The sequence below is a fragment of the Grammomys surdaster genome, unplaced genomic scaffold (assembly GCF_004785775.1).
Source record: "Grammomys surdaster isolate TR1022 unplaced genomic scaffold, NIH_TR_1.0 213, whole genome shotgun sequence".
Classification (NCBI taxonomy): Eukaryota; Metazoa; Chordata; class Mammalia; order Rodentia; family Muridae; genus Grammomys; species Grammomys surdaster.
The window spans coordinates 2,874,471-2,891,060 of NW_021604658.1; the positions used below are offsets into that span (position 1 = coordinate 2,874,471).

General features: G+C 38.0%; 1 protein-coding gene across 1 annotated transcript in view; it reads right to left on the reverse strand.

Moving 5' to 3' along the window:
* Window positions 1–16,590, reverse strand: part of Brip1 (BRCA1 interacting protein C-terminal helicase 1) — a 128,134-nt gene that overhangs the window by 97,321 nt on the left and 14,223 nt on the right.

A 16,590-nucleotide genomic window follows, 5' to 3' on the forward strand; every position in this document is an offset into this window, starting at 1 on the left:
AATTCTTTGGGGGCTCGAGAGATGGCTCAGTGGTTACAGTGCTTGCTGTTCTTCCAGAGAACCTGAATTTGGTTCCCAGCACCCACACTGGTTGGCTTACAATGGCCTGTAACTCCAGATCCAGAGATCTAATACCCTCTCCTAGCCTCTGCATACACTGGATCCAAACACGGACACACTTGCATACACACAATTAAAACTAAACCTTTAATAAATTAATTTTAGACCCAGCATGAGACCACCAGTACACACATTATATTAATCTTTAAATACAAAGACAGTTATACAAGGGATATGATTTACCTCATTGTTTTTTGTTTTCTGAGACAGGGTATTTACTCTGTAGAAGGTGGCCTAGAACTCACTATTGGCATAGGCTGGCCTCAAATTCATAGTAATCTTCCTGCCTAGCCTCCCTAGTGCTGAGTTATGAACCACCAAGTCCAACCTCATTGTTTTAGAATTGAAGAAAATATGTTACACCTTTCAATAGAATAGACAATTAATAAGGGTTTCCCCAACCAATGAAAAGCATATATAAAAATGAACTATAACATTATGTATAAGCATATATCCAACATAGCAATGTTGAACAAGTTGAGTATAACCTAAATGTAACTCTCCAAAAATTCCAAATAAAACAAAGGCAGGGATAAAAATACGAAATTTTTGTTTTTACAAGACAGCGTCTCTCTGTGTAGCCCTGGCTGTCCTGTAACTTACTCTGTAGAGCAGGTTGGTCTTGTATTCACATAGTTTCTTATGCTTCTCTCTCCCTAATGCTGGGACTACTGGTGTGCACCACCAATGCCAAGCAAAATATGAAAGTTTTAAGTAGAGAACTAGGGAAGACTACTATAGTAAATAATCACAGGCAAACAATATATATGGGCTAAAATAGGACTGGGGTAACTCAGTGGGTAGAATACTTGCCTAGCATGGACAAAACTCTAGGTCCAGCCTCCAGCACACACATCTGTAACTGTACAACTTGGGAAGTAGAGGCAGGAAGATCAGAACTTCAAGGTAATCCTGAGGAATTTTTGGTTTTGTTTTGTTTGAGTGATTTCTGTGTTTATGTGTGTGTGTGTCTGTCTGTTTTTTTCTGAGACATGGTTTCACTGTGTGGCTCTGACTGACTTGGAAGTCACTATGTGTAGACCAGGTTGGCCTCAAACTCAGAGATCCTCCTGCCTCTGCCCTACAAGCAGTAGGATTAAAGGTGTGGACCACCTATGCTGGGCCTAGGAAATCAGTTTTTAAAAATAGTGATTCCACAACTGTTATCAGGTGCTCAAAAGGGACTCTGATTAATTTAGGTGAGGGAGGGCTTTAGTCCACAATTTGTCAGACTTTATGGTGGAAATGAAATAGCAACAGCATTTCCTTGACAACCAACTTGGCCAAACACATTTATTCTAGACAGGAATAAAAAGGATGATAGTCAAGATAAGACCATTTCATAGAGGTTTGACCACTGCTTTTAAACCTACCCCAGTTTTAATATCCACTAATTACCTAATATAACATAAGGCTAAGAAAACCTGAGATATGTTCTAATTCTATTTTATTTTCTATTGTCAAAAAAAAAACAATAAAAAAGTCTGCAAAATCCACAATAAATATAAAGTCAAGTTCAAAACCTAAATCTAACCAAATAAAAATACAGAAACATACAGGAGAGAGGACCAGAGGACCAGGAGAATGATGGAAACATGTAGCTGCGGGGGGTGGGGGTGGGGATGGGGATAGGGGATGGGGAATCTCTAGGAAGTTCCAGAGACCTGGGATGTGGTAGGCTCCCAGAACTCAATGTTGTTGACCTTAGCCGAAATGCCCAACAGTGGGGATATGGAAACTGAAGCGATCCCAGTGGAGGGGGTGGGGATACTAACTCACATACAAAATTTTCAACCCAAAACTGCTGCTCCTGTCTAGAAGAAATGCAGGGACAAAAACGGAGCAGAGACTGGAGGAATGGATGATCAGTGACCAGCCTAACTTGGGATCCATCCCATGAGCTGGCACCAATTCCTGACACTTTTACTGATGCCATGTTGTGCTTGCAGACAGGAGCCTAGCATGGCTGTCGTCTGAGAGGTCTACCAGCAGCTGACCAAGGCAGATGCAGATACCCACAGCCAAGTATGGGACAGAGGTTGGGGACCCCTATGAAAGAGTTAGAGAAAGGAGTGAAGCAACTGAAGAAGATGGCAACCCTACAGGAAGACCAAAAGTATCAACTAACCTGGACCCCTGGGAGCTCTCAGAGACTAAGCCACCAAGCAAAGAGCACACAAGGGCTAGCCCAAGGCCCCTGGCACATATGTAGCAAAGGATTGCCTTGTCTAGCCTCAGTAAGAGAGGATGCACCTAATCCTGTAGAGACCTGATGCTCCAGGTAGGTATACTGGGGGAGAGGGGCAGCATCTGGGACTAAATAAATAATTAATTTAAAAAGATAACAGCAAAAAAGAAAATACAGAGACATTTTCTTTAGACTTATTTTTTATCTGTATGTGTTTATGAATATATGCCATGTATGTGTGGGCACCTGAGGAGGGCCAGAAAAAGGTGGCCTTGAAACTAGAGTCACAGGCTATTGTGACCTGCCTGACGTTGGTATTGGGAACCGAGCTCTGAAAGGCCAGGAAGCATTTTTAACCACTGAGCTATCCTCTCCAGCCTTGCCCTGTTTTTATTAAACGTATTCTTTGATAATTGCACCCATGTACATCACACACCTGGTTACTCTTGTCCCCCACTTTCACCTCATCTCCCTTTCACACTGGCAGACCCCTCCTCCCTACAAGCCCCTCTCACACCCAGGGCTGTGTTTTGTGATCACTTCAGTTTAACCAGTACCGGCTGTGTGACCATGGGTTTTCTTTAAAAAGACACACATATAAAAAGCCAGTCACAAAAGGCCAATTAACATAGAATTATAATATAAGCTGTGAGGCATAAAAAGAAGGATTACTGTTAACTTTATCAACCATTTGCTGCTTTCTACACCATCTAAACAGATACCAAATGCCTGTTGTACAAAATCTCATATAAGCAACACTTCAATAAGATACAAGTGTGACGTAACTATACCTTTTCAATCATTCTTTTTAAAAAACTTAAACAGTAGTACTCTACTGCCAGCTTCATGATTAAACTGCACAAAGCAGCTGTTTATCCACTCACAGCAACCAGCAGGTGAACCTGATTCAATATTTATCACAGGCTTTCACAGATCACTGCTAACCAAGCAAACGTTTTAATTAAGTTGGAACTTGCTTCAAAGAGCTCATTCAAGATGTCAATCAGCAGGTATGGGATCAGATACAGTGTCAGGTGAGAGTGTGTAATACAAATCCACAACTTTCTTCATCCCATCTCTGTAAATTAGCCTGCTCTAAAGTTCAGACTCTGATTGTAACAGACTGCCAGTCTCCTGGAATGTGTAACTGAAGTCACTCAAATTCTATTGTGAAGGTTGTAAGCAATATGTTAAACTGCAATGGGCTAGCACATTAAGACAGATCCTTTTCACGGTTGTTTTTTGATACCATAAGTGTTTGTTACCTTACTCTCCACTTACTGTTTACTTTCTTGCCTAGTGTAAATGGAAATTCCTCAACACAGTTGCCCTAGTTTCTGAAAAGTCTTGTTTCAGTAGAATTAGTCAAAAAGATCCAAAGTAGGATAGTTTTTATCTAAGTTTACATAAGAAAAATTCATGCAGTAAGGAGTCTCACTTTAACAGACATACCACAAAGACTTACCTGTTATAATGCAAAATGTAAAGCTTCTCCTAATACCACCATATGCAGGTACAACTATAGCAATAAGTCCTGAAATAGCAATGAGCCCCACTGAGTGGCTTCATTTACGGAAGTTTACGGAAAAAATAAAATAAAAAGCTAGCAAAGGCCTATAATCCCAGCATGGAGGAGACTGGCAGAAAGATTCCAAATTCAAGACCATCTTAGAATACACAACCAGAATTAATATAAAAAAATCAGACATGGTGATGTACACCTATAATCCCAGCACTGGGGAATTAAAAGCAAGATGATCAGGAGTTCATGACCAGGCTGGATACATTAGATCTTATCTAAAAAGAAAATGAAAAAGGTGGAGGAGTGAAATTCCTTACTAGGACTACAGAAAAATTTAAGTGAAGTTTAACTCACTTAAATTTCAACTCACCATTTTGCAACTCTCATAACTGATTAAGTGACTCAGGCAAGCTGCCTAAGTGGATGTTAAAATCACTGGGTGAGAGATGGTTCAGTGGTTAAGAAAAGCAATGGCTAATATTCTAGAGGAGTGGAGTTTAATTCCCAGCACCCACATGGAAGCTCACACTGTCTGTAACTCCAGTTGCCCGGGGATTGAATGTCATCACACAGACATACAGCAAGCAAAACACCAATACAAATAAAATTAAAAATAAATTATTTTTAAAAATCATTGAGTTAGCTAGGCCTGGTGACCCACACCTCTAATCCAAGATGAGTTTGAGGCCAGCTTGGATTATGTAGTGAGTTCCATGACAGCCAAAGCTATATAGTATGACCCTGTCTCAAATAAACCACCACCAATAATAAAGAAATTATTGAATGAAAAGCTGTTGGGAACAATATAATCACATAGTTTCAAAGATCACTTGTGGGACTAGAGAGATGGTTCAGCAGTTAATTGAAATTGCTGCTCTTACAGAGAACCCAAATTTGGTTCCCAGAACTACACTGGGTGGTTGTGACCACTTATAACTCCAGTTACAGGGTATCTGACATACTGTTCTGGCCTTCTCAGACACCAGCACATGGTGTACATACATACTTGCAAGCATATATCTATATAAACGTGAAATAAATAGCCACGCATCCACGCATATGGTGCTACATGCCTTTAATCCCAGCATGGGAGGCAGAGGTATATAGATTGATGACTGTAAGGTTGAGGCCAGCAAGTTCTAGACCAGCCAGGCATACATAACACAGTAAGGCCCTGTTTTAAAATAAACACTTTTAAAAAGTCACCCAGGGATTAATCAGCAATTACGAAAGCTTTAACCAAGTGGTTCAATTCAGCATCAACAGTGTTGAAATAAGCCAAATATTCATGCTTATACTCCAAATACTTAGGAAAGCTAAGACAGAAAAATCAAGTTTGAAGCCAGCCTGGGTAACTTAGTAAGTTCTAGGAAAGCCTAGACTACACAGTGAGATCTGACCTCAGAACAATACAAAGCAATGGTAAGACAAAGTGTCTCATATGCATCCTGACACATATAAGAAACCTAGTTCTCAGTACACCTTGATGGTAGAGCCAACAATCAAGGCCAGGAGATAGATCGATACTTGCTTAGCACAGGCAAGACATGTTCAATACCTATCAAAGTACAAGAAAATTCAAACAAGGCATGAGAAAGAACATGGATAGAGAAATAATGATAAAAAGACATAATATATTTAGTTGTACATTGCTGAACCAACTGTACATTTATGATATATACACCTATACATTTCAAAAGTACTTAAAAATACTACCCCTCAAGACTGGAAGTGATTTTTTATTTTCTACTTTATAATATTTGGGTACTATAATTTTTTTGTCTGAGTGTTTTACCTGCATATACGTATGTATACCACTGCATGCAGGAGCCTGCTGAACAGAAAAGGGCATCAGACCTCCTGGAACTGAAGTTACAAGCAGTTGTGAACCTCCATGTAGGTACTGAGAATGGAACCTGCGTCCTCTACAAGGATAGCAAGTGTTCTTAACTGCTGAGACTCTCTCAAAGGACCATTTTGTAATTTTTCAGACTGTTTCAATGAATAGTTTTAAACTAAATAGATGCTATCAACTCATCTTGTACACACTGACCAAAATGCTATCAACAGAACTTACACAAAGTCATTTTGTGGGCTGGGGAGATGGCTCAGTTGAGTTTTCAAGCATGAGGACCTAAGTCTGACCCCTAGGACCCACAAAATAAAGCTGAAGTACACATATAATCCCAGTTCCAGGATGAGGAAAACATGATCACTAGGATTCACTAAGCAGCCAGCCTGGCCTAATCTGAGCACTACAAAACAATGAAGACATCCGGTCTCAATAACCAAGGTGGATGACATCAGACAAATAATACACACATGCATACACATCTGCAGGTGCACACATGCATACACACAACACACAAAATTGTTTTGCTTCTATCATGGACAGTGAAAATTAGTTGTCATCATCTATACACAAACCACTAACATAGTGCCTTCCCCAACAGAATTTTCTCTAATGACAGATGGTCTGATATCTGATTATTCAACGGATTTGCCATTGCCCAGATAAGAACACAGAGCACTTAAAAATAAATTAGTGTAACTAAGTAAATTTTAATTAACTGAAGGACCCAGTTATCCTAGTCAGCTTTCCTACACTAAGCACAAACCACTGAAATAAATGTTTGTGAGAGTAGTCAAAAAGATACCCTTGGTGATCTGTGTCTTTTTGTTGTAACGATAGACTGGGAAGAAATTCACTCCTTTAAACAGCAGGGACACACACATGCTATTGCCTGTCACAGAAGTGCATTAGCATATTTCAGCAGAGTTGTCCTCGGTACTCTTGGACCCTGTAAAGGTTATTTTATTGGCTGTAAATTAGCATATGTTTCATCAGCATTTATGGACTTGTTCTGGTGTCAAATTTTAATCAGCAAAAACTATGCTCGGCAGATGCATTTATCATAAAACTCTGAACTCTTAACATCTTGTTCTTTCTTAATTCAGCCTATTGAATACTGCTTCCTTCAGTATTGGAGTTTTTCAGGACATCTTTGCTTCTTTCACTATGAGCACACCTCAGAGTGGTATGTCCACACTAACAGAGACAGATAACTTTAATACACAGTCAAAATCTGCAAGTTAGCTTTATGGAGTGCTTTTGCATATGTAACAGAACTTCAACACTTTATCTGTTTCCTCACTTCTCTGCAGAAGTCACTCTAACACCACCTTCCCATCTACTCTCTAACAGCCTCAATCCTCATGCTATGAAATATAAATGCTTCCTCTTTTGCTTATCACTGTAACTCGCAGGAATATCTGCAGGCTTTTTCAGACAGTTCCAACAACAAATATGTATGCCACATAGTGAAAAAACCAGTGACGCAATAGGCTCTTGGCTCCATGTCAAATCTCAGGAGAAATGTGCCGTTTGTGCATACCCTCCACCTGCCAGTTTATTAGCTTTTGTGGGTGTGCTTGTTTGAGGTAATGTGGGTACACATGGAAATGATGTATCATAGCTGAAGAGATATAGGAGGAGGTGTGTCATAGTTCCCTTCTACACAGTGCCCTGCAAACACTGAATCTATCTGAGGTCCTGTTTTGTTTCCTTGTCTTTCATGGCCTTTATTAACTCATACACATTCACTTGTCTTCTGGTTCACTGAAGCAGTAAGTCAGATAGGATTGTCCATATGTCTGTCAAAGTCACTGGCCATAAAGAAGGGCACACTCAACCAAGGTGACTGATATTGTCATCTTCATGTATGTTATAGGATTTTAGGACAGCTGACTTAAGCATCTTTGTCATAAGCTCATTCTTCTTATAAGATCTATGGTTATATGACCATTATGGTCTATGGTTATATGCCCATAAAGTCTCAACACAAAATAGCACCCCAAAAAAGTCCTTCTTAATGTTGTAATCAAGGTACATTTATTCTCCAGCAAAGATCAGCCTTTGCTGATCAAAAGAAATTCCTTCCTTATCCTGGATCTTAGCCTCTGGTCTTCCCCTAAGTTTTATGCAAAAATTTGCATCTTGAGCTAGAGAGGTGGCTCAAGCATTAACACTGCTTCCTGCTCTTCCACAGGACACAAGTTTGATCACTGATACCCATGTTGCCTTGTTCACAACTGCCTGTAACTCTAGCTCCAGGGATCTTACTTCCTCTTCTGGTCTCCACATGCATATGCTTACACATGGCACACATTCACACAAACATACAAATAAATTAGGATAAAAACTAAATCTTAAAAAAGAAATCTTCCTTAACATACCTGGTAACACACACTTTTTAATCCAAGCATTCAAAGGGCAGAGTCAGGCAGATCTCTGAAATAACTTCTGGTTTCAATAACTAAGACTGAAATAAACTGGAATAAGAGTTGGCAACATTTTCTCTAGAGGGCAAAGAATGAAGACTTTAGGTTTTATGGGCTGTAGAGCCTACTCAACTCTTTTTATTTTATATTGCTCTGTTTAAGACAGAGTCTCACTATGTGCCAGGTTGGCCTAGAACTCTCAACTGCTGGTATTAAGTATAGCACTATGTTTGGCCCCCAACTCTGTTGATGAAAAACAAAGTATAACAGATAATGTCTAAGTAGATTCCAAACTATTCCAAAACACATACACACAAACCAGTGAACGAAAAGAAAAGAATCTTTACAGCAACAGGTTATCAAGTATAACTACCCAACAGGTCATCATGTCACAGCGACTGGCACATACAAAAAAATTATATCAAAATCCATGTGGTAAAATAAGCCTGTAAAAAAAATCTGAACTAGGTCTTTACTGTGACCATAATGTAATTGAATTTTAAAAAAGCTATGAACTGTAAATTTCATGAAAAGGGTATATATATTATATATACTAAAATGCAAAATTAACCACAAATTCCTGGTGCTTTCTCAGTATTACTTAACTCTTCTCACAAAAACAATAAACCCCACCCTGTTCTTATGACTTGCATTTGCTGATATTAGAAAACCCAACAGAGACTCAAAAAGCACTTGCATTGTGTGGTTTGTTTTCTTGCTTCTCTTGAAACCTATGGCCACTAAGTAGTAGATGGAGCCATCTAGACAAGGACAGCTATCCATACTAACATCCTAGTCAACCAACAACGAGCTCCTTGAACTGAGGCTGATTTTATGACCTACACACTGATCATAACACAGAAGGTCAACTAACATTAGGACAGCTGAGATCAGCCAAAATCTGGTTCCCAAAAGTAAGCTACATAAATGTTCAGTTTGTCACACAGCAATGGTCAATGGACACAAGTCCACACACAAAAGCAGAGAGCAGGCAAAACATCAGGGGTTGAAAGAAGGAATAGCTGAATTAAGGATTAATGTTGATAACCTTTTCATATGTTTTGACAGTTTCCAAATTTTCTTTAATAGACACTACTTTTGTATTCAGAAAAAGAATTCATTAAAATTACAAAATTCTGGGCTGGTGAAGATGGCTCAGCAGTTAAGAACACTGGCTGTTCTTCCAGAAGTCCTAAGTTCAATTCCCAGCAGCCACATGGTAGCTCACAACCATTTACAAAGGGATCTGATGCCCTCTTCTGGAAAGCAGGTGTACATGTAGACAGAGCAGTCATACATTTAAAAAAAAAAAAAGGAAAAAAAAATACAAAATTCTGGGCCAGCAAGATGGCTCGCTGGACAAAGATATCTAAGACAAGCACAGCACATACACAAACATAAATAAGTAGATGTAACAACAACAATAACAACAAAATTAAAAACATAAAAAATTCAGAGGCTGGAGAAATAACTCAACAGTTAAGAACATGTACTGCTCTTGCAAAGGACCCAGGTTTGCTTTCCAGCACCCACATCGGGGCTCCCAACTGCCTGTGACCCCAGCTGCAGGGGATCCAACACTCTCTTCTGGCCTCCTTAGGTACCAGAACTCACATTCACATTCCTAATATTTTTAAATACAAAAATTAGTTCAGGTGGGGTGTGGTGGTGTACTCTAGTCCCAGCACTTGACAGAGGCAGAAGGATCTCTGTGATTTTGAGGTCAAGGCCCAGTCAGACCTTGTCTCAATTAAACAAACAAACAAACAAAGTTCAATTTCAAAAAGTATTTCTCATTATTTCCAGTAAATACTCAAAGTCTAAAAAACAAACATTGTTGATAATTTATTTGAAGAAATTAACAGATTTTAAGTTCTAACAGACAGTTTGGGGATGATTACGAGTATTCAAGAACTAGGAAAATAACAAACCATAACAAAAAGAATCATGGTTTCAGGATGCTAATCAAATATAAGTGATATTAGAATTATAATAACAAAACACCAAGTACTGGAAGGCTCAGGAGAGAAATAATGAGAAAACGGAAAGGAAAAGTACATAAAACTAATAACTGAAGAGAAAAGCAGAATAAGCATATTCCAAAAAAAGATGAATATTACAATAGACAAGATAAAGGCTTGGAAATCACTGGCTTAGGAGGGAAAATGAGCAAAGAACACAACCAGAGCAGGGCCTCTTGGTTTTGGTTTGAAGCTATGCTGGACTCTTCGGTTTTTGCTATATACATATACATTGGGAGAGTCCAGAAACCAATCCAAATATATTTAACCACTTAAAATAGCAAAAAAATTAAAGTAAGAGAGATTATTCTTTAAGTGATCCTGGGAAAACCAGACTTCTACTTAAAAAACATATAGTTAGAGCCTACCCTCACATATAAATACTAAAAGAGACAGTTGGGCTTCTGTGGGCACCACACACACATGCAGTACACAGGAATAGATGTGGACAAAGCACCCACACACATAAGACAAAATGATTTAAAATAACGGTTATTCTCTAGCTGCCACACATGTAGTGATCAGCTCTCTCTAACTCACAGACTGACAACTAAAACCAGTTGGTTCCAGTCTGCTGTCTTCTTTTTTATTATACATAGGGTCTCACCATACTGGCTTCAAACTAGCTATGGAGCCCCCGGGTTGGCCTTCAATTCATAATCCTCCTGCTTCAGCCTCCTGAGCGGTGAGATTATAGGCCTGAACTACCCTAGCTAAAGATATTTTAATGCCTACGCAGTGGTGGCTCATGCACTCAAGAGGCAGATGCAGGTGGATCTCTATGAGTTCAAGTTCAGACATAGCTTTTTATCACCAGGTAACAACAAAAGCTACAAATAAATAGAGAATCATGTGTTTGTTTTTTTAACTTAGGTCTTTTTTTTTCATTCATTTATTCAACAACCATGTGAGTACAAAGTACAGGCTCTGTGCTAGAAGCTGGGCATAATGTGAAAAACAGATATTGTACTTGTTCTTAAAACAACCTGCCAACAAGGCAAACAGGGCAGTTAAACGTGCCCCTGATAGTGACTTTTCAAAACCACTGTAAAGAAAACACACGGGATGCTGGGAAACTAAACAGAAACTATCTTGAAGCAATACATACAGAGCTCTGCACACAGGGTGTGACCTGAGACAGAACAAATATGAACTGTCTTTTATCTCAACTCTGCAGGAATTTAACCATTCTAATCTGGCTTCTTTACTCAACAGACTTATGAGATGAACCAGTTATTTAAGACTGTACCTCAATTTCCTCTTGTAGGACTAAGAGAAACAATACCTTCCCCCATGAGACTGATAAATTAACTAAATCAAATATTTCTGTTTTATTTTGAAACTAAGCACAAAGATAAACATAGTATCAACAATAAAAATTCACTCACATAAATTTGTATTTTCTAGGTGAATTAACATTCCTAAACAACTTAGAGAAGTGTCCTAGCACATAATAAACATCATCATATAAATAAGCATCAACATACATATGCAGTTATAAAACAGCTAACTAGTCATTTTAAATAAAATTAAAATTTAAAAATGACTTATAATCAGTTTCTGAGAAAACTGATCATTTTTCTCATAAGATCTAGAATACCTTTAAGCAGAAAGAGACATAGGACATAGGGAAGAAGGGAGGGGCAAGGGTACAGGGAAAATCAAAACGGGTGGGGAGAGCCCAAGGGCTCCATGGCATTGGCTTTTGGCAAAGGTCAACAGCGCACTCTGCTGGACCTACATCTTTCCTACACTGGATGAAAATGTTACTACTGTTTGCTCCACTAACTCAAATAGAATTACTGTTATTAATGTATTTGATTCTAACATTTGTTCAACAAATAAAAACACTGGAATCAGTATAAAACATGTCTGTAATAATATTTTACTCATTATAAAGATTTACTTAAAAATATAAATCAATTCCTAAGAAAATGATTATAAATGCTGGAACAAAGCAGTATTAAATTAACATTATAATCCCCAAAACAGTGTTTCTCTTGTCAACGTTCTGGCCATGTGAAGACTGAAGCCTCATTAGATCGCTAATATAGAAATTATCATAAGAAAGGAATCTAAAAGCCAAGTGTGGTGGTACACCCCTGTAATACCAGCACTCGGGCTGGAGGGAAGCTGAAGTGCCAGGTCACTGTTAAGTTACATAAGGAGCTGAAGGCTGCCTGAGACGTGTGAAACCTGTCTCAAACAAAACAAAACAAAAGGACAACTCAAAAGAAAAGAATGGGGCAGAAGAGACAGCTTAGCAGTAAAACATACATAGTTCTTTTCCAGAGAAGAGACGGCTTAGCAGTAAAACATACATAGTTCTTTTCCAGAGAATCCAAGTTAGATTCTCAGTATCCTCATAGCAGCTCTCAGCTGACTCTAACTCTATTTAAGGGGATCAGATGATACTCTTTTCACACCCCCATGGGCACTGCACACACATGGTGTACATATATACATAAAGACAAAACATCCATATACACAAAATAAACAACAACAGAAAAAGAACTTGGAGCCCCCTAACACTCTCTGTTCTTTCTTCAATAAATCTACACTTAGGGCTGGAGAGATGGCTCAGAGGTTTTGAGCACCTGTTGCTCTTGCAAAGGACCTGACTTCAGTTCCCCGCCCCTGTGTGGGGCACCTCACAATCTCTTGTAACTCCAACCCTAGGGGATCTTATATCCTCTTCTGGATTCCACAGGTACCAGCACAAATGTACAGATACATACAGAAACACATAAATACATAAACATAAACAAATAGTAAATCTTTAAAAATAAATCTATGTTTACTTTGCTTTATGAAAAAGTCAATCTATGGGCTGGAGAGGTGGCTCAGTGGTTAAGAGCACTGATTGCTCTTCCAGAAGTCCTGAGTTCAATTCCCAGCAACCATATGGTGGCTCACAACCATCTGTAATAAGAATCCAATGCCCTCTTCTGGTGTGTCTGAAGACAGCAAGTGTACTCACATACATGAAATAAATAAATAAAACAAAAACAACAAAAAAGAAAAAGTCAATCTACAATTTTGAGTGAACCAGAGTAGGTGACAAACTATTATTTAAATACGACAAGTTATTGACTCTATTTTCTTTGTTTTCTCTCTTCTTCCTGTCTCCCTGTGAACCTCTGTTGAAGATTTCTGTAAGAATCCCTCATTGCTTTTCCATATCACTTTTTCTGTACCGTTCAATAAACAAAGGCCTGGGCTTAACCCCAGCACCACATAAACTAGGCTTACTGACATGTGTGTAATTCCAGCATTTCCCAGGAAGGATCAAAGTTCAAGGTCATCCTTGGTTACATAGAAGCTAGAGGCTAAGCTGCAGCTCACTAATAGAACATCTGGCACCGAACCAAACAGTAAAGTGCTGAATATACAATACTGAATATAAAGCACTGAATATACGATAAAGTACTGATCTCAAGAACATAAAAATATTTAGGTGGTATAAATTAAATTATGTAAAATGAGAGCTGGAGAGATGGCTTAGTGGCTATGCATGTTTGCTGCTCTTACAGGGGATCTGGGTTCAGTTTCCAGAATTCACATTGGATTTGCCTATATTCTGTGCTCTCTTCTGTCTTCTATCTAGAGGCCAGTGAACACAATCAGCATACATATATACATAAATAAAAATTAAACAACAACAAAAAAAGACAGATGGGGGCTGGCGAGATGGCTCAATAGTTAAAAGTCTCATGCAGTAACAAGCCTGACAACCTAAGATTGACCCCAGAATCCATATAAAAATAGAAGTAGTGAACTGAGTCCATAAACCTGTCCCCTAATGTCGGACATGTTCTATATCATGTGCATGTCCAACATACATGCATACAATAATAATAGGCAATTTAAAATATGACAGATGAAATATGAGGCATATAATCTTTTAATACGTTCCAAAATAGGACTTTACTTTTCTACTTTATATAAAAAGATCTAATGATAAATTAACTTCAAAAACTATTATACAGGGTTGAAGCGATGGCCCAGTAGTTGAGAGCACTTACTGCTCTTGCAGAGGACCAAGGTTAGGTTCCTAGCACCCACATGGTAGCTGACAACTTTCTGTGGCTCAAGTTCCAAAGGATCTGATGCACCTTCTAAACTCTGCAGACACCAGAACACACACGGTATAAAGATATGCATGCAGGCAAAACACTGGTACACATAAAGTAAAGCAAAAAATTTAAAGACTTGCTATATAGTAAATATTAAAATATAAAATAAATATGCATAAAATATATTTTTATTCTAAATCTGTATAAATCACTTATTCAAAAGTGTATAAAAATATTTTCATATTTGTATTTGCAAATACTAAAATATAATACAATAATAAAGTAACGTCCTTTTTAAGAGGAAAAACAGTCATTACTCAGAATTTCAATTCTATAAAAAAATCATCTATTTCTATTTCTAATACCATTACCATTAGTAGTAGTAGTCTTTTATATCCATGGGGATTATTAATCTTAATTCTCTGAAAAATTATATGTACTACTTTGTGACAAATATCAGGAGGTATTTAGCAACATTAAAATTTTTCTAAAGTACAAATAAGAAAACACACATTCACTATGACTATTTTATAATGATTGTTTCCATTGTAATTACTTATTCTCTGTTAAGAATAAAAAAAATATATATATAGATTATTTTTAACTCAAGAATCTGTGGCACTGGGCTGGAGAGATGACTCAGCACTTAAGAGCACTGGCCGCTCTTCCAAGAGGGTTCCCAGCATCCACATGGTACCATCTGTAACTATAGTTTCAGAAAATCGGATGTCCTCTTATATCCTCTATGTACACTAGGCATACATGTAGTGCATAGATAAACATAGACAAGGCATTCATACACATAAAAATAAATAAATTAAAAAGGTATGCCCATTTTTCCTAGCCATTCAGAAAATACATAAAACTATTTTATGTATTCATGCTTTTTATTACAAACTTGAAACAGTATTAGAACAAATCTTAGTACATTAGCATATGTTCTTAGCATTTTTATGAGCATCAATACAGCACCAAAAGTGGTAAACCTGACCCATGTAGTATGTCTCTATCAAAACAAAAACAACTGAAAATATAGACAATTACCCTGGGTTTATGTCTGTATACTATGTTTATGAAACAATTTTCTTTTTCTTTTTTTTTTCTTTTTTTCTTTTTTTTTTTTTTAATTTTTTTGGTTTTTTCGAGACAGGGTTTCTCTGGGTAGCCCTGGCTGTCCTGGAACTCACTCTGTAGACCAGACTGGCTTCGAACTCAGAAATCCGCCTGCCTCTGCCTCCCAAGTGCTGGGATTGAAGGCGTGCGGCACCACCGCCTGGCAACAATTTTCATGATTATAGACTTGAGTCTCATTACTAAGACATCTTATCACACAAAGTCTATGTGAATATTCCAAAATGAGGAAAACTGAAAACTGGGAAGCATCTTCAGTACCCAGCATCTCAGATAGAAAAGGAATATCCAGTCTATACATATTAAGAAACACTGGAGGCTGGAGAGATGGCTCAGCGGATAAGAGCACTGACTGCTCTTCCAGAGGACCAGGATTCTGTTCCTAGCACTCATATGGCAGCTTATGTCTGTCCATAACTCCAAGATCACACCCTCACAGACATACATGTAAGCAAAACAGCAATGTATGTAAAATAAAAATAAATTTAAAAAAGAAACATTTAAAATTTGAAAAATAAATAAAAATCTTTAAAATTCTGATCCAACAATGTCAGATCATAGTTATTCAGTCTGTACATTGTTGCTACTATTTCTTCTACTATGTACGGCTTAAGCTCTAAGCTATACAACATCTCTGTGATGACTTAATCCTGGCCCTGCCTCATGAGACAGACACTTGTATCCACATTTACCAAATGGGAAAGTTAAGTACTGTACTAAGAGTTTAAAAACAAAATAACCCAGGATATATACACAGAGAAGAGCTATATTTAACTCAAGCTCTTCAAGACAACAGGAGCATGAGTTAGGGACAGGGCTGGGCTACGTAAGTTCAAGCTAGCCTGGGTTAACAAAAAAATATAAATAGTAAAAACAGAAAGTACTTAAAAATAGAAATAAAGCTAGAGAGATAGCTCAGTGGTTAACAGCACTGGTGGCTCTTTTAGAGGACTCAGGTTCAATTCCCAAAACGTATATGACAGCTAACAACTATCTGTAACTCCAATTCCAGGAGCTCTGATGCCATCTTTCTGTGTTCAGTCTTGGAAATCCACAATAGAAATAGAGAACCCCCAATATGTTTGACACAATGTATGTGTACTCCCACCCAACAAACAAATAGACAGATGGAGAAATGGAGAATCTTAATTTTTGTAATTAGGAGCAATAGAAGAAGACACCTGGATTTGACCTCTAGCAACACAGAGAGAGAGAGAGAGAGAGAGAGAGAGAGAGAGAGAGAGAGAGAGA